The 19,755-nt window shown below is 43.5% G+C and overlaps 1 pseudogene; it reads right to left on the reverse strand.

Moving 5' to 3' along the window:
- Positions 1-15,475: 15,475 nt before the first annotated feature.
- Positions 15,476-16,238, reverse strand: LOC102908242 (nucleophosmin pseudogene; annotated as a pseudogene).
- Positions 16,239-19,755: the final 3,517 nt, after the last annotated feature.

Genomic DNA, 19,755 nt, shown 5'->3' on the forward strand with positions numbered 1-19,755 from the left:
TCTCCCTCATGATTGTGGATCAAGGTGGTTTGAATGAGATGTCCCCCACAGTCTTAGGCAGTTGAACACCTGATCCCCAGAGGTGGCACTGTTGGGGGAGGCTTAGGAGGTGCAGTCTTGGTGAAAGGAGCATGACACTGAGGGTGGGCTTTGAGGTCTTAAGGTCTTATGCTCCCACTCCCAGCTTGCTCTCTCTGCTTCCTGCTTGCAGTTTAAGATGTGAGCCCTCAGCTTCTCCTCAAGCCATCGTGCCTGCTGTGGGCTGCCTGCCTACCATCGGGGACTCTAACCCTCTGGAACACGAATTGCAACAAACTCTTTCTTCTATAAATTGTCTTGATCTTGGTGTTTTATCACAGCAACAAAACAGTCAATAATGCATACATTACTGTGGCAACAGAAGAAAACTAGAACAGACTGGTGGTTCTCAACCTTCTGAATGCTGCAAAGGTTTAATGGAGTTGTGGTGACCCCCAACCATAAGATGATTTCTATTATAAACTGTAATTTTGCTACTGTTATGAATCAAAACGTAAATATCTGATATGCAGGATATCTGATATGTTACCCTTGTGTGGGCCATGATCCACCAGTTGAGAACCACTGCTCTAGACCCTGAAGCTTCATTTAGTTCTGCTGCCAGATCTCACCTAGTCATTGAAATCTCCAAAATGTCTATCTCTTTGTAGACACCTTCTGTGTCCCTACTGTCTGCAGTGACACAGATCTGCTGGCACCCTCACAGAAGCCTAGGGTCCCCCCCAGTAGAGCCATTGCTGCACACTTTCTATTGGGATTGCTCGGGTGCCTGCTTCTTCAATCACCCTGTGACCTTGTAAAAGGCAGACTCCATGCCTTCATTTGCTTCATACCCTGAGCCAACCCCTGGCACAGAGGAGCTTCAGTAAATAACAAATATTTAAAAAGTTTCATGAGTAATGGCTCCAGCCTTCCCCGACTGATGAGGGCAGGGGGATTCTGAATGAATGGTAGATAACGCTAACTTGAGCAGGTCTGTATTCAATAGCAAACATTTTATTTTACACCCCTTGGCCACTGCAAAGACCTAGAATGTACTCAGTCAGCCCTGTGCTGCTTGCCATGTGATATATAAACTCAGAGACCAGTTTGACTTAGTAATACATTATAATCTATATCCCATAGACTGTCCCTAAACATGGATAAGAACCAAGATCTAAGTAAACTCCATGTGTGGTCACATGCACCTGCATGTACTTATCCAAATATGTTCAGAAGTGTATGTGCCTGCACATATGTGTGAGTGTGTAGGCCAGAGGTCAGCCTAAGGTGCTATTTCTCAGATGTCACCCATGTTTAAAATTTGTATTTATTTATTAATTTATTATGTTTTATGTATATGAGTGTGTGCCATATGAGTTTATGTGTTCCAAATACATGCAGAAAGCCAGATCAGGGCATTGGATCTCCTGGAATTGGAGTCACCGGCAATTGTGAACTACCAACGGTGCTGGAAATCAAACCCAGATCCCCTGCAAGAGAAGTAATCATTCTTAAGTACTGAACTGGTGTTAGAATGGTTGGCCAGTGATCCCCAGGAATCTGCCTGTTTATACCCCTTAGCACTGGGATCATAAGCACATGGCGTGCTTATGGCAGGATTCTTCTTCTTTTTCTTCTTCTTCTTCCTCCTCCTCTTCCTCCTCCTTCCCCTCCCCCCTCATCCTCCCCCCTCCTCTTCTCTTCTTCCTCCTCCTGCTCCTCCCCCTCCTCCTCCTCCTTCTTCTTTTGACATGGGTATTAATCTTGGATCCTCATGTTTGCATGGTGTCTTAGTTACTTTTCCATTGCGGTGTCCTAAGGAACTTAGAAAATGAAGCATTTAATTTGTCTTATGGTTTCAAAGTGTTAGAGTCTATGATGGCAGAGAGAAGGAACATCTGGGGTCTTTTATCTTGATCCCACCATCAAGACACACAGAGAGAAATCACTGGGAATCTCATGAGTCTTTTGAAACCTCCAAGCCCTCACCCAATGACGCACGTCTTCCAACACATACCTTGCAATCCTTCCCAAACTGTTCCATCAACTGGGAACCACACATTCAAATGTATGCGCCTCTGGGGGACATTTTCATTGAAACCACTAGATGTAGCAAGTGCTTTACTGACTGAGATGTCTCCTGAATCCAGATAAATCATTTTTTGATGTTTAAGGTAATGTATTATGCAGCCATCTGCTAACAAACTAAACAAAAGAGGAGGATCAGTGGGATAATGCCTATGGAGAACTTAGCACCTAGCACTCAGCATCATCTTTCCTGGCACTTAGTACTCCCTCCAGAAATAGCAACTGAAGCCTTTGTGCTACAGGACACCCAGCTTCATGGTGTCTGTGAGCACTCATACTTGATGTTACATACATAAAAATATTCCTTTTGTCTGTGAGCCATGTTTTTAATTTATGGTGACTCACTGTGTGCTCAGATTCCATGCCAGTGGAAGGCTGCTTTGGAGTACACATTCTTTTCTTTCTGGATCCTTCTAACAGGTGAGAAAAACTTTGAGATTCTGAAGGCCAGTCCAAGGTGCTGCATGTGTTACCGACAGCTAAGTTCAAGTCTGTACAGGTTCTATGTGCCTGACGCTTGCTCATCTGCTCTCCCAGCTGATGGGAAGGTGGGGGCTGGAGAAGAGGAGGCACTGAGAAGAGGAGTCTGAAGAGCCAAGCCTGCTGTTTTCCAGCCCTGCTTGGTACCAAGCCGTGGAATTGCTCGGCTGTCCGCTTATCTAAGACAAGAGCTGCTTTGCGCTGTTCCCTGAACCAATCCCCAGCATCCAGGAGCTTCAGCAAAGACTACACGTAAATGCTCAATGAATAATGCTCCATCTTTCCTTCCAAAGACAAGGGATCAGGGTTCAGAATGAATAGCACAACCCTAAACTCACAGCATAGCTGCCTTCATCATCCGGGGAATTGTGGAAGACTGTCGTGTCTGGGCTTAACCATTAAGTCCTTCTGCTATGGGGACAATCTGAGTGCCTCCACCTCTTAGTCCTCATTTTTCCACGTGTCCATCCTTCCCAGGAGATGGGCAGGGTCTTCTTTTTAATCTTGAATACAAGCACCTTGCAAAGGACCAAGCACATAGAGGATCTTCGATGCCTATCTAATAAACAAATGAATATTTTTGGGTTACTTTTTGTGTATATGTGTATATCTGTGTGTGCGTGTACATGCGTGTACATGAAAATGCTAGAGGACAACCTCAGGTGTTCCTCAGGTATCATTCATCTTCTTTTATTTTAAAGTACTTACTTATTTTTATTTTATGTATCTGGGTGATTTTCCTAACTCTCTGTCTGCACACTGGCCAAAGAGGCCAGGAGAGGCCATCAGATCTCTCGAAGTGCCTGAGAGCTGCCTGTGAGCCTTCACGTGGTTCTGGGAACAGAACCTGGCTCCTCTCCAAGATAAACAAGTGCTCTCTGAACCTCAGAGCTATCTCTCCAACTCTGCTATCTTGTTTTTTTGAGACAAGGTTTGTTGCTGACCTGGAGCTTAGCAATTAGACTAAGCAGGCTGACCAGTGAACCCTGAAAAATCATCCTGCCTCTGCCTCCCCAGCACTGGGATTACAAACACCCTCCATGACACCTGGCTCATTTATGTGAATTCTCTAAATCAAAGTCAGGTCCTTAGCAAGGCAAGTACTTTACAGACTGAACCAACCCTCCAGTCTGGAAGTAAACTTTAAGTGTGACTATGGGGTGTAGCAGGTGGTAGATGTTGGTTGAAGAGGATCAATTTCACTTCAGCAATTAAAAAAAATGAGATTAGTTGCACAAAGTTTGTGTTTGTAGAGGTAACAGAGTGGTGTCGAATAAAGAGAACTAAATAGAATGAAATTCCCCTGAAGTTGGTGGCTTTCTGAAAAGAGTGATTCATTGCTGGCCAATCTCTCCTCCCTCCCCCATTCCATTTGATTTGCTGGCTTCAAATTTGGTTGAAGATCTCATCTGGACAAAGGTATTAACAGGAAAAGAAATAAACAGAGCTTTTAGAAACTGTGTTGGATTAGCATGCACATCTGGAAGCCTCAGGAGCCATTCAGACAGTAGGCATTCACTGCTGGTGGCTTCCAGACCCCCAGGACTGTGTGGAAGGCTGCTGAACTTTGATAACATGCAATGAAGTCTCTGTTTGTCTCACAATCTTTAGGAACTGTGTCTATTCTCCCCCGAAACATTTTCCAAATTTAAAAGGGGCAGAACTCCAAACCTGTGAAGTCTGAGACCAAATTCCCTGCCAATGTTTTAAGATAGAGGAGATAAAAAGCTGCCAGCCTGTCAATCAAAGGACAGATTAGTCTTAGAAACAGAGAGGAAACAGAGGTGAGAGAAATGAATCCAACCATATATGCAACCTAGACTGAACCCAGCCCAGCTCTGATTAGATGGAGGCGTGGAGCCCCTTACTGATCTGGTTGACATGAGAGACAGAATTCCTGCCAGTGGGAAATATTACCCGGAGCTCTATAATTCCTTGTAGTAAGATGTCTGGCATATGATTTTTAAAATTACTAAATGTGTGATCCTAGAAAAGTGAATCCAATGGATATTCTTGAAAAACAAAACGCAATATCTAAAGTGAAGAATTGGGGGAATTTGAAACTAGGTGAAAAGCATATATTCAAATGGAAGCTACTGACCAGTATCAATGCACAGATTCAGAATCCTCCAGCAAGGTAGACACAAAGAAAATCAGGCTAGGTTTATCGTACTCAATTGAGAACAAGAGAGAGAGAGAGAGAGAGAGAGAGAGAGAGAGAGAGAGAGAGAGAGAGAGAGAGAGAGAGAGAGAGAGATGCATTAGGCGCAGGGCATGCTACTTCCAAATGCTCATTTGGGAACTAGCCCTTCAGCAGAACCTCGGCAAGAAGAAAATGGTCAAAAGCAGCTCTAAAAGCACTGGGGATGGAGGTGAACTCATTTTCTTTGATGGTGGAGCCACTTCCAGCCCTGCTCATGCAAGCAACCGTAATTATACTTAGATCGGTGGGTCCCCAAACAGAACAAAGACATGAAACTCAGGGCAGGGGGCCGTTCCTGGGAAGAAGAGGTTTGGCAGAACGACAGAGGGTTATGGGGGCTGCAAATGAGCAAAGCACACACACACACTGTCAGACACATGAAAACACAGCTCTTTTTAAGGCTAGGGAAAATGTCACCAGAATTTTCTTCCCACCAAAGAATGTTTTTTTGTTTGTTTGTTTTTTTACAATTGAACTTAGAGAGAGAGAGAGAGAGAGAGAGAGAGAGAGAGAGAGAGAGAGAGAGAGAGAGAGAGAGAGAGAGAGAGAAGCAATATAAAGAAACAACAACTCAGAAGTGCCATCATTCAAGCATAGTGCTCCGTCAAGACTTCAGGATTAACTATAGGTTTGGCACTAGGAACAAACTAAAGCCTTAACCCATACTGAGCATGAGAAAATAAAGATATCCAGCACTGGTAGCAGAAGTCAAAACTGTCCTTAGAGGGAAATTCATGGCTTTAGGCGTACTTGGGAAAATGTAAAGTGGGAAGAGAGATGGCTCAGTGGTTAGCAGCACTGGCTGCCCCTGCAGAGGACCCAGGTTCTGTTCCCAGCACCCGTGTGTGGCAGCTCACAACCCCCTGTGACTCCAGTTCCAGGGAATTTGATGTATCTTCTGGCTCCTGCAGGCACCTGCCCTCACATACCCACACGTAGACATGTAATTCGAAACGAAATACAATCTTTAAAAAAATGCAAAAGATTCGGTTCCCAGAATAGGGAAAGTGGTGGTAGCACAACTCATTCAGAATGGAGACGTGAATGGTGATATGAGCAGACATCAAGGGTCCGAGATATGACAGCAATAAGTCATTCAGCAGAGCCACAGCTCTGTCACTCAAATATAGATAACTTAATCAGCCTCAGGCAGGTAAAATAGCAAAAAAAAAAAAAATACAAGGAAGAAATACTGGGAATTATAAATAAAACAAAACTATAGATTCAGTGAAGATTTTATATATATATATATATATATATATATATATATATATATATAAATGTTATCTGCATGTGTGTTCATATCTATTCATTTACATACTCACACATATATATATGCTCTTTACATGTGTATGTGTGTGGTGCATGCATGTGTGTGTTCACATATGTTTGTGTATTAACGTGTATGCAGGTATGCATGCTCCTCTATGCATGTATGTAGGGAGGCCTGAGGTTGCCGTCAAGTGTCTTCCTTGATGACTCTCAATGCTATATTTTGAGTTAGAATCTCTCAGTGAGCTGAGAACTTGTAGATTTGGCTAGTCGAGCTAGCTGCCTTGTCCTTGGAGAATTCTGTCTCCCAATGCCTCGGGTAATGGGTTGGTAGCCACACCCACCAGTCTTCAAGTTTTCATTGCAAGCCCTGTATCCCCTGAGCCACCTGCTCAGCCCCTTCATTTCCAAATAACTAGTGAATCTATTCTTATAATACATTCTAAAAACCTAGAATGGTCAATTGTCTGGAAAGTATGAGCTATAAAAATGTTTAAAAAGGGAATAGAAAAGCTAAATGGCTCATCACTAATATAGTTGAATTTGTAATAACATATCTTACCATTAAAAGACACCCACAGGTGAGGTTGAAGGACCTTCCAGGAACAGATCAATTCTGTATGTACAAATACTTTCAGAGGCTCTCAAAAGCAGACAGGTGCTCATACACACTTTATATGGCAGCTCAAATTCAAGAGCAAACATGGACAGGAAGATAGTATTGGTCAACCATGCTCACGACTTATGAACATCCACACAAATGGACCCTGCATAGGATGGTAGCAAAACATGCCCATAATTTTAAGAATAAGTGTGTTGCACAGGGTTGAACACTTGATCCTCTTCCAAAAAACCAGAGTTCAATTTCTAGCACCTACATTGTGTAGCTCATCAATGCCTGTAACTCCAGCTCCAGGGGATCTGAGCCATCTTCTGGCTTTTGTGGGTACCTGCACTCACATAACACACACACATAAATAAAACTAAGTGTTTCCAGATTAATAAGGTTTGTTTTTAATTAAGGTGTATTTAAACAACAGGCAAATATTCATACCTTTATACTAACAGAAGAAATTGTACACACTTCTTGAGATGCAAACAAAATTGAAGGTGCAAATTTCAATATCCATTTCTGCTTTTTAAAGGAAACTGTGAGAGGTACCAACAGACAGTGGCAGCTCAGCACATAAAGGCACCTGTCACCGATCCTGACGAGCTGGGTTGGATATCTGAGACCTACACAGTAAAAGGAAAGGACCATCACATCTTGCAAATCTTCTGATCTCTAAACATGTGCCTTGACACACACACACCACTTACACACACTACACTACACACATACATAAACCACACACACACCACACTTAAACACCACACACACATACACTATGCACACACCACACTTACCCACATACACTGCATACACACCACACTTACACACACTACATACACACATACACTACACACACATTCCACACTTACATATATACATACACTACTCATACACACCACTCATACTTACTACTCACACATACACACAAACAAAAACCAACCTATAAATGTAATTTGAAAAATGTTAAAGTGATAGAGATGGATAAGGCTCCTTAAGCTGTAAGCTTTCTCTGTCACAAGAAAGGATAGTGGATAGGAAAGAAGTGTGGGCACAAGAGAACAAAGCAAAGGGAGGGGAAAGGAAGTCCTATGAAATGTCACAGTCAGGTTTCTGCCGCTGTGATAAACACCACAATCAAAACCAACTTGAGCATTTAATGGGCTTACATCTCCCAATCACTGCCCATCATTGAGGGAAGTCGGGGCAGGAGCTCAAGCCAGAGCAGAGGTAGAAACCATGGAGGAACACAGATTACCAGCTTGCTCCCCATGGCTCACTCAGTCTACTTTTTTATGCAGTCCAGGACCACCTGACCAAGGATGCCACCACCCACGGTGGGCTGAGCCTGTCCACATCAATCTTTATCCAAGAAAATGGTCCACAGACTTGCCTACAGGCCAGTCTGATGGAGGCAGTTCTGGATGGAGATATGTCTAGATTTGCATCAAGTTGACAAAAACCAACAGCACATGTCAGCATTTCATGTAGAGCCAGGACAAGGATGCCAGCCATTGCCCTGAGTTATGCAGATGGTGCCCAAAGGGAAACATACAAGAAGAGTTGTAAAATTTCTCTGTCTGATTTATTTGTGTGTGGAAAAGAGAGATGCCTGAAACTCAAGCTCCAGGGGATCCAATGCCTCTGCTCTTTCTCTCTCTCTCTCTCTCTCTCTCTCTCTCTCTCTCTCTCTCTCTCTCTCTCTCTCTCTCACACACACACACACACACACACACACACACACACAAAATTAAAAGTGAAACAAATCTTGAAAAAGAAAACAAGGAGTGTTTATGTTAAGAATGATATTAGGACATAGTTGTATGAAGTTGGCTTTTCTATTATTAAAAGAGGCTAAAAAAAAAAAAGGTTAGATGGGAATTTACAAAGTCCAGAAATGCCTGGCCACTCCCTGAGCTCTGCATTATGATCCTCTCTAGGGGCATTGGAGGGGAAACAAACTTTATCAATGTGGGATAAACACATGGATGTTATGGAAAGTGTCTTATTTCAACAAGGGTCTGCAGGAGCTCCTAAAGGACACCTCACCCTCTGGATATGGGAAGAATGACAGCCTCTGAGGGCTGGGGATGCAGCTCAGTTGAAGTGCTTGCCTAGTGTGCGCAGGGAGGGCCCTGAGCCCCATCCCCAGCACTGGGTGTGGTGGTACCAGTAGTAAGCTCAACACTTTAAAGGGAAGTGCAAGTTCAAGGTCATCCTTGGCTACATAGAATGTTTGAGACCTGACTGAACTACATGAGAAAAAGGAAAGAAGGAAGGAAGGAAGGGAAAGAAAGAAAGAAAGAAAAGAAGGAAGGAAGGAAGGAAGGAAGGAAGGAAGGAAGGAAGGAAGGAAGGAAGGAAGGAAGGAAGGAAGGAAGGAAGGAAAGGCTGGGGGAGGGAAGAAGGAGAGAAGAAAAGTAGGGAGGGAGAGAAAGGAAAAGAAAACTACACATTTGAGATGTGTCTGCACTTGACTTCAGGACAATGACCCACTTTTCCTCTGTGACCCTCCCTGAGAATAAAAACTCCTGACTCGGGGAAGCATTAAACTGACTTCACGAGGTTCTTCAAAGGCCCCAGAATCTGACAGGAGAAATCTTCACACCAAGCACATCAAACCACAGAACAGTCAGAACCGATCGCACTTGGAGCCAGGGAAGAGTGGCAAACTCATCTTTATTCAGCCCTGGCTCCCTCCGCACTGAGAGTTCCTTTCAGTACTCTGCTTCCCCTTCCCCAGCGAATTCCCAAAGGCCTAGAAGACCAGATGTGAGAGGGGGCGAGAGGCAGATGCAAACATAAATTCTTCCCTCTGCGACAGCGAGTGCTCGGCCATGCGTGCCCCCACCCACGTCACATGCACGGTTCTCAGTCTGAAAAATCAAGTTCGCACGGTGCTGACATTGCTCGGGTTTCCAGAGAGGAGGCTGGGACAGCAGGTAGCATGTGCGCCTCTGTGGTGGGTGGGGGGCGATGTGCGGCTGTGGGGGTGCTGGCGCAGGTGCTGTGTAGCTCAGTGAACAAGGGACAGTTGCTTGCGTGACTTTATGAAATTAATTTTAATTTCTAACCACAGTCAGAATAGAAGCCGAGAGAAGGTAAGGGTTGTGTTGAAAAAAGAGATCAAGTAAAGCAATTACACTAGCTCTGGGAGTCTTGAAGATTGTGAGGAGTTGTGTACTAATTCTGTTAGAGCTGCTTGACTTGTGAACAACCATGAAACTCCCTCTTTCCCCCCCCCTCACTATTAAAGGCTGTAGTGGGAGTGTCTGGCCACCATCAGAAGCCATGATGGAGCCTATGTTTTTATGAACAAGCATGCTATATAGTTCAAACACCAGTGTGCACCCCCAGTCAGACACATTCCACATGTATATGCAGGAAATCAAAAATATAAATGAATAAAGACATTTAAAATCAGCTCATTTGTGCAAGCTGTTCAGACTTCACAGAAAATGCCCCTCTGCTTCTCTCCACACTTCACAGAAAATACCCCTCTGCTTCTCTCCACCCATCTCTAGTGGGTGCCCTCCAAGGCTCCATGCCACAGTCCAGAGCCTTCTGCTTGACTCACCTGATCTTCATCCTGGGTCTCTAATGCTTGAGTGGTCAGATGCTCCTGATCCATCTTTCTGTCCTTTGCAGTTACCTCCCAGACAGCAGTGCTGACCATCCCATGACCCAGCTTCCTAGAGCAGAGTCATCCAGGGGCACCTGTCTGCTTCTTACTCTGGGGTGTCGCCAGTCTTCACTGATTTTGTCTAGTTATAAGCTGAACTTCGACAGCAAGGCAGCTAAGGACTTGAGGAGAACCTGGAACCTTCACATCCCATCTCAGTAGCAAATAGATGCATTTTGTGGGCAGGAGGAGGTAGTTCGGTTGGTAAAGAGCCTGTCTGGCCAACACGAAGACCTGAGTTCAATCCCCAGAATCCCCCCCCCCCTTTTTTTTTTTTTGGCTTTTTGAGACAGGGTTTCTCTGTGTAGCTTTGTGCCTTTCCTGGGACTCACTTGGTAGTCCTGGCTGGCCTCAAACTCACAGAGATCCGCCTGGCTCTGCCTCCCGAGTGCTGGGATTAAAGGTGTGCGCCACCACCGCCCGGCCAAGAATCCCCATTTTTAATAAAGCAGCAAGCACTTGTAGTCCTAGCACTGAGGAGGTGGTGGCGGGTACATCCCTGAGCTTGTTGGCCAACCAGGTAAAATGAGAGAGCCTATCTCACAAACCAAGATGGATGGCTCCTGAAATGGTATGTAAGGTCGGTCTCTGGCTCCACAGGCATATGTAACTATACCCGTGTCCACCTGCACAGCCATGCTCGTGTATACACACACACATACACACACACACACACACACACACACACACACACACACACACACACACCACATCACACAAAGATGTATTATTGTTCCACATTCACAGGGAGACTTGTTTAATTACCAAGTAACTCTTTCCCAGACTTTAATTACACAAGAAGAGAAAAACTAAATTGTTTTCAAGACTTGTTCTCGGAAACCTTAGGTGTCCCCAAACTGAGATGACTGGAACCATAGAACCAGCACGCTAAGGTTAACTGCCTCTCTTTGTCTCCCCCCACCCCTGGTTAGTACAAAGGTCACCACCCATACCCAGTCAACAATAAGATTATACAATGACTGCTTGATGATGATGACGCTAATGATGTCATTTATTGAGCAATTACCCTGTACTCTTAGGAGCACTTTACATTCACCAGCCTATTTATCTCCTCTTCAGCCCTAGAAAATAGCTGGCAAATGATGATTATTATCTTCATTTTACAGATGAGGAGTGTACAGGGCACAGAGAGGTGAGACAAGTTGCTTAGAATCCTGTGGCTATTAAGTTTTGAGCACGCAAGAAGGCTCCAGGAAGCTGCTATAGCTGTAATCTTCGCAACTTTCTGCTAGCCTCCACCAGGCATTAACTGAGCTACTGCTATGCTCCAGGTCCTGGCCCACACTAGGTTATTGCTCTCATAAAGTTGGTTGTTTAGTGTGTGAGAGGGAGATCAAACAGGTGACTGAACAAATGAGGATTTGAATTATGGCAGAAAACAGTGCTGTGGAGAAACTGAGTCTTGGACAAGCAATAGCAGAGGGTCTTGTGGCTGGAATGTGGAATGTCCCCTCAGGCTCGAATGTCAAATACTTTGTCCTTAGCTGTTGGTGCTGTTTGGGAAGGAAATCTGTGGGAGGAGGAGCCTTGCTGGAGGAAATATATCCCTGGGGGTGGGCGTTGAGATTTTACAGCCAGGCCTTACTTCCTGCTCACTCAACTTCCTGAGTGCAGAGGCAACGTGACCAGCTTCCACCATGGCTTCCTGCCATGATGGACCACATCCCCATTCCTTTCTTAAGTTAGGTATTATGTCAGTGGCAAACAAGTAACTAATACAGAGATGAATGGATCTCTATGTGAAAGCTAAAGAGGGCTCCCTGAGAAAGATATGTAAGCTAAGAGTTTGAAGGAGAGCTAAAAATAAATATAGACCACAGGGAAAGAACAAGATCTAACTAAATCAATGGAAAACCAGAAGGGTGGGCTGGAGAAGTCAGGTGAGGGAGGATGAGAGGGAAAAGCAGAGCCAGGTAACGCTGCTGTAAAAATGTGTGAACCCAGGTACATCGTTGGTCTTTTATCCTTAGAGCTACCAGCAGTGTTGTTCGTGATTTTCCATGCCCCTGCCCCAAATCCCTTATGCTTTGCGCTAGCAGAAAGTGCATGGATTAATGCTATGGCAGTTTCCTGAAGCCTTCTCTCAGTGTTCGAAATTTAATAGCTATAGGATTCTAAGCAACTTGTCTCACCCCTCCATGATTCCTCATCTGTAAAATGAAGATAATAATACCCGTTTAACAGCTAGGGTCTAGAGAGAGAGACTGACCTGGGCAGGCCGGTTTCGTTTCTGTTGCTGTGATAAACCACCTAGCAAAGAAGTAACCTAAGGCAGGAAAGAATGGATTGCAGTTTCTGAGTATACACTGTCCTTTGTGGGGAAGTCAAGCAGCTAGTCACATCATACCCCCAATCCAGCAGAGAAAAACTAGAGAACCAGTGCTGGCTGCTGGCTCCTATCTAGTTTCCTCCCGGGCTATGTATTTCAGGATCCTATGCCTGGGGAATGTTGCCACTCACAATGTGTTAAGTCTTCCTACATCAGTTAATAGTCAAAACAACCCACCCCACCCAAGACTTGTCCACAGACCAGCATGACAGAAGACAGTGACTCATTTGAGACTCGTTTCTGTCGTAATTCTAAGCTGATATTTAAAACTAAGCATCCAAGTGGGACAGTGGTGGCACATGCCTTTAACCCCAGCACTCAGGAGGCAAAGGCAGGTGGCTTTCTTGAGTTCAAGTCCAGCTGGGTCTGCAGAGCAAGTTCCAGGACATCCAGGGATACACAGAGAAACCCTGTCTTGAAAAGAAATAAACAAACAAACAAAACTAAACATCCCAGTCTATACCTGCTGGACCCATAGCCTCTGGCACGTAGCTGGACTTGCATGCAGGCTATCAAAGGACTGCCAAACAAGGGACTCCAGATGTCACCCCGTGGCACCCTCCCTGGTCTCATTCCTCTCCACGGGACCACAGCTGCCCTAAGCTGGCACAATCTTTCAGTTAGTGCAATGCTCCACAATGTATTTTCATTATGGCCCCTCAAGGTACCAACTTGTTCTCCAATTGCCCTCCTCCAAAAGGAAAAAACAAAACACTACTTGAGTTTGAGTTTTGTGTTCTATGAACCACTGTGCTCTGTACACAGGCAAAATCAAAAGGTTTTCACAATTCCCCTCCAGGGGCTGGTCAAGAATGGCTGAGTTACTCCCTCACCTTCACTTTTGGCTGAGTGTTGTGAGTCTTAGGATGCTCAACCAGCCCAGAGCCCAGGCTTCTCCCTTTCCCTGGCCCATCCCCCCCCCACAGGCTTTTTCTTGTCTTTCTCAAACAGGTCTTCAAATTCACTATGTAGCCAAGGCTGGCCTTGAACTTCTGATCTTCCTGCCTTCACCTCCCAAGTGCTAGGATGGTATTATCCACAGACATGAGGACCTTAGTTCAGGTTCCCAGGTGAAAAAGTAGTATGAGGAGACACTTCTACAACCTCAGTCCTGGAGGAGGCAGAGACAGTGGATCCCAGGGATTTCCAGAAGCTCCAGGTTCAGTGAGAGACACTGTCTTAAAAAAAAAAAAAAAAAAAAAAAAAAAAAAAAAAAAAAAAAAAAAAAGATGGAGAAACAATTGAGGTCATAGACAAAATGTATACTTGAACCTTTTGGAGCAGAGTGAGAAAGTGGCTATGATTGATGAGTGACAGCTGTCTCATTCCAGATAGTGAGTAATGGAGACACGTAAGCCACTCATCTTCCATTCCTCACAGCCTTCTGCTACCTTGCAAGATCTAAAAGCCAATAGCCCTTACCTTATGCTAGCCTGCAGCTTATGCTGACTTTCAATGGTGCTAAGGCTAAGTGGAAATAGGATGCCATATATTTTTCAAACAGGATTTATTTCTACTATTCTGTAACCCAAGCCAGTGATCCCATTGAGAAAAATCACACATGGGGGAAAATCATCTTTCACGAGCTGCTGTGTACTCAGCAGGCTGACATCACCAAGATTCAAGGAGCTGTTTACACAATCTGGCACTCAGCTGAGGAGACAGGACATCTCCTGTCCTGCTGCTCACTGGACACGTTCTAAGATCTTCTAGAGAATAAAGACTAGAGGGATGAAGGGAGACTCAAATGCCACTGTCACTCAGACAAGCAGCTTAGGACTCTGGTGAGTGGCAGTGTTTTGTTTTTCCTGGAGGGCTGTACAATTGCTGATGAAATAAAATTGACCCAACAGTTCTACTGGGATGGGGAGGCAGTTCAGAATAGTGATTACAAATACCTAATTTCAGCTAAATGTGAATAAATCTAGGAAGTCATGGACTACTTCCTGGTATGTTCGTATCTGTTCTTATGAGGAAGACAAATGTAGTGGTATTTGCTCTGCCCATGACCTTGGGCTATACGGCTCAAAGGAGGCAGTGCTTCTTGTCGTTGTATGTGACCTCTCAAAAGGAAAGGGAGAACGACCATGTGGTAGCTTCTTCCATTTATTTATTTATTTATTTATTTATTTATTTATTTATTTATTTGTTTGTTTGTTTGTTTTAATTTGGGACGGGGGTTGAGACAGGGTTTCTCTGTGTAGCTTTACGCCTTTCCCGGAACTCACTCTGTAGCCCAGGCTGGCCTTGAACTCACAGAGATCCTCCTGGCTCTGCCTCCCGAGTGCTGGGATTAAAGGTGTGCGCCACCACTGCCCGGCTTTATTTATTTATTTATTTTTATTTTTTATCCTGGTGTGATCGGACTCCGGACGACCTGGGAATTGAACCTGTTTCCTCTGAAACATCAGTCAGTCTTAGCCACCGAGCTACCTCTCTGCTCTTTTTTTTTTTTTATTTTATGAAAATACTGAGTTTATTTCACATGTATATTTGTCCCTCTGCCATTTCCACATCTGACCACCACTATTGCTAAGTCCTATCATAACATTCCATGCATACTTAAAAACCAAGTAAAGCGTGGAGTTCCATCCTTGAAAACTAAACAAGCATTTTAGACAACACACTCTTGGCAATGGAACCAGGACAATATTTATCAAACACAGTCGGGAAAGTTCTCACTTTGCATTATAAAAAGGACAGCCAGATATATCAACTGTTACAGAAATTAAGTAAGACGGAATATTTCAAACTGTTTAAACCATTTTCTTAAAGAGACAACCTCCACTGTCAGAGATCTTGACTAGACTCCTGGTCAGCCACCCAGAAGCAATTCTTCACATAATTAATGAACTTGGCTTCCACTTTGGGAAGAGAACCACCTTTTTCTATACTTGCTTGCATTTTTGCCTTAATGTCTTCTACAGAACTCGGTCCTTTTGGTATTTTAGGAGGGTTTTTTCTTGTTTTTTGAAGGACTCTTGACCCTTTGATCTTGGTGTTGGTGGTCTTAAGTCTTTTTCATTTTGGTTTGATTTTTGTGCATTTTTGGCTGAGGTATCTCATATAGATTTCTTCACTGGAACTTTTTCTTCAGCTTCCTCATCATCAAAATCATCGTCATCATCATCTTCATCATCATCATTCTTGTCAAGTTTTACTTTTTTCTGCGGAACCTTGTTACCACCTCCAGGAGCAGATCACTTTCTAGACATACTTAAAAGTTTTACATCCTCCTCATCTTCATTTTCTGACTCTGCGTCTTCCTCAACAGCTACTAGGTGCTGTCCACTGATGTGCACAGGCCCTGAACCACACTTCAACCTTAAGACCACAGGTGGTGTAATTTCAAAGCCCCCAAGAGAAAATGTTGGTTGTACAGACATTTTCAAAGTTGCCAGTGTTACTTTAATTGGACTGCCTTCATAGTTCATTGCTTCTGCCTCGACGATGTGTAATTCATCTTTAGCTCCTGCCCCTAAACTAACCGTTCTTAGTGATAACTGGTGCTCATTCTCATCATTATCCACCTTAAAGTCATAATCTTTGTCAGCTTTTAGTTTATAACCAAAAAGGTAGTTCTGAGGCCTAAGAAGGCTCATGCCCATGTCCATCGAGTCTTCCACGAGGTGGGGGTGCACACTTCAGTGTGAGAGAGGTCAAGAGAAGGAAACTGCCTACTGCCCTCAGAGCAGACAGGCAGGATGGAAAAATAAGTCTTCCCAATGGCAATCTCTGAGGTCTCCAGAAGGAAGATGGGCCCCTACAACAACAACTCTACCCAGTCCACAATGATGCCATTGGACCTAAGAACACGGACTCAATGATCAGCTTTGGACTGCAAACTCTTCAGGACAGTTCCAAGATGAGATGGTCCATCACATTACACTTCTAGCCACAACCTCAGGTAACTTTAGCCATTACTATGAGAAACTAGCCTCAAACATTACAACTAGTCCTATTGAGACTTAACCATTTGGCTTTCTTACAGAATCCCACAGAGATACCGTCGCCCCCTAAGCTGCAGGAAGCAATTTTAAGAAAATGACACCTCCTCTCCCAAAGGTTTTCATTTTTCTCAGGGTTATGGATAAGTTTTTATTGGGTTGGGGGAGGAACAATAAAACTTAGACTCAGGATTCTTTTTTTGGAAAAGAAAAGAAGGGAATGGATAGGTATAGGATATTAAGATAGATTATTATATCTACTGGTAAACTAATTTAGCACTGATATGGATTCTTGTATGTTGATACAAATGTAAACTATTTTTCTACTCCTATTTAAGATAATGTGTATATTGATACAAATTCAAAACTATAATTGTCATATTGTACACATATTCTCATTCCTATTTGAAATATTTTGTATATTGATACAAATGTAAAATTATATTCACCATACTCTATGTATGTCCTAACTCTGTTTAGTGTGTTTTGTATATTGATACATATTAAGAATATTGTTATCATACTGCACTATACATTTCTACCTCAGTTTAAGACATTTTGTGTATTGTCACAAGTTTGAGGTCATTATCCTTCTACTGCACATCAATTTACAGATTGTCTACACTGTTAATGTGAGTTCTTAGTCACATTATTTAGGTAGATTGGAGTTAAAGATTAATAGTCACCCATGAGTGTCATCTCTATCGTTATGTTTGTTAAATTCTCCAGATTTACAGAAACTTACGTCAGATGGATAGAGAATCTTCAAAGACTTCATAGACCTAGAGAATATGGCATTTAAATGTTTTGGTAACTTAGAAGTCTGTTGACATGAGACACGACTGCTCCTCGTGGCATGGATCTACTCCTATGAGAAAGTTGGGTTTCTAAGACACTCATTTGGAAGTTTGTCTTCTTATTGGCACAAAATGGCCTGCTTGGCAAAGAGCTGCTCTTGACTCAACTGCTGAGAGTACGTGCACTGTCCTTTCTGGATGAGCAGGACACAAGGAAAAGCAACTACTGAACCTTCCCAAGACAGGGTACTGTGGTCTTTCAAAATTCCTGCTTCTGAAAATGGTCTGACAGAGCAGGGCGGTGGTGGCACATGCCTTTAATCCTAGCGCTCAGGAGGCAAAGCCAGGTAGATCTCTGTGAGTTTGAGGCCAGACTGGTCTACACAGTGAGATCCAGGACAGGCACCAAAACTACACAGAGAAATCCTGTCTCGAAAAACAAAACAAAAAACAAAATGGTCTGCCAGATATTCTAGGCCTATAACCAAAATGGATGCCCCATTGGTGGTGCTGAGAAACTTTAAGTGACTGTCCAGGCTGCCAGCTGTCTCTGTCTATTCTCCCAATTTTTCAGAAATTGCTTGCTTGTACTTCTTGTTTTCTCAGGTAATAATATTTTCCTTCTCAGGTCTTTGATAGGGTTGAAGACTAGATACAGTTATAATCCTTTCATATCTTAGCTACGAATATTTTAGATCCTGAAGTTAGAATCTTCAGGTTAGGACAGCTATTGGAGTAATCTTGGTGATTTGCCATTTACCTATGATCTGGACATTTCTGGACATTTAGCATGTGTTTCTGGTTTGATGTTTTTCTTGTTGGTTATAGTTTCATTTTTGTTTATTTATTACCTTTTTGTTTTTCCTGGACAATACTTGATAACCATTCTTATTGTATATAGTTTGCATTAGGTTTAGAACCTTCAAATTTACACAAAACAGGGAAATGTAGTGGTATTTGCACTGCCCATGACCTTGGGATATATGGCCCAAAGGAGGTGGTGCTTCTTGCCCTTGTATGTGACCTATTAGAAGGAAAAGGAGAGGAGTCAGGAGCCCTTTCTCCCTGCTTCCTGCTTCCTGGTGTGATCGAACTGCCAGGTGGATTTGCTCCAGTGAGATCAGAGGACAACTGGCTGTCTACTCGGTTCTGTGTTCGTGAGTATATTTGAGTTTATTTCCTCAATTTATCCTAATAAATTTCCCTAATACTCCTTAAGCAGACTCCCATGGATTTCTCCAATTAGACAATATATCATAAACAGTATTGTATGGCTTAAATATGAAATTTCCCATTTGTGCTCATGTGTTAATGCTCAGTTCCCAGGTGGCAGTGCTATCTGAGGAGGTGGGTCCTAGCTGGAAGGGACCAAACTGGAGGAAGTACATCACCAAGGGCATGCCTTGATCCCTGATTCTCTCTCCTCTCCGGTGCTCGGGTACCATGAGACAATGAGCCTCCTCTGCTACATTCTCCCCATACTGAAATGTTCTGCCCAAGTGCATAAGACTAAGTAAATATGGAACAAGCTGCCTGAAACAGTGAGCAAAATGAATCTTTCTTCCTTTGGGTGGTTCTCTCCGGGATTTTTGTCACAGCTCTGTGCATAACCAATAAGAGCATCTTCCCTGGCTGCAGCTGGGGCATCAGATCACTCACAGACAGTGGCAAGAACACAGAGAAGGAGAAGGAGGAGGAGGAGGAGGAGGAGGAGGAGGAGGAGGAGGAGGAGGAGGGGAAGGGGAAGGAGAAGGAAAGAAGAAGGAGGAGGATGAAGAAGAAAAAAGAAGAAGAAGAAGAGAAAAGAAAGAAGAAGAAGAAGAAGAAGAAGAAGAAGAAGAAGAAGAAGAAGAAGAAGAAGAAGAAGAAGAAGAAGAAGAAGAAGAAGGAAGAAGAAGAGAAGAAGAAGAAGAAGAAGAAGAAGAAGAAGAAAAGAAGAAGAAGAAGAAGAAGAAGAAGAAGAAGAAGAAGAAGAAGAAGAAGAAGAAGAAGAAGAAGAAGAAGAAGAAGAAGAAGAAGACCACCCCGTGATGTTATGGCCACAGGGACTTTACAGAGAACACGGCTGCTCTGAGCTTAGGGGTATGTTCGGGCAGCTTCACTAAGGTGTTTCTCAAATCTCAAAATGAATCACAGATCCTAAAACATTGATGTTTAGATTTCATAATAAAATAAGCACAGTAGGGGCTGGCTGAGGAGATGGTTCAGATGGTAAGGTTCTTGCCTTGCAAATACAAGAGCCTGAATTCAATACCCAGAAATCATGCAAAAATAAAAATTAAAATTAAAAAGCTGGGTTCTGTGG

This window comes from Peromyscus maniculatus, chromosome 11 (assembly GCF_049852395.1).
Source record: "Peromyscus maniculatus bairdii isolate BWxNUB_F1_BW_parent chromosome 11, HU_Pman_BW_mat_3.1, whole genome shotgun sequence".
Lineage (NCBI taxonomy): Eukaryota > Metazoa > Chordata > Mammalia > Rodentia > Cricetidae > Peromyscus > Peromyscus maniculatus.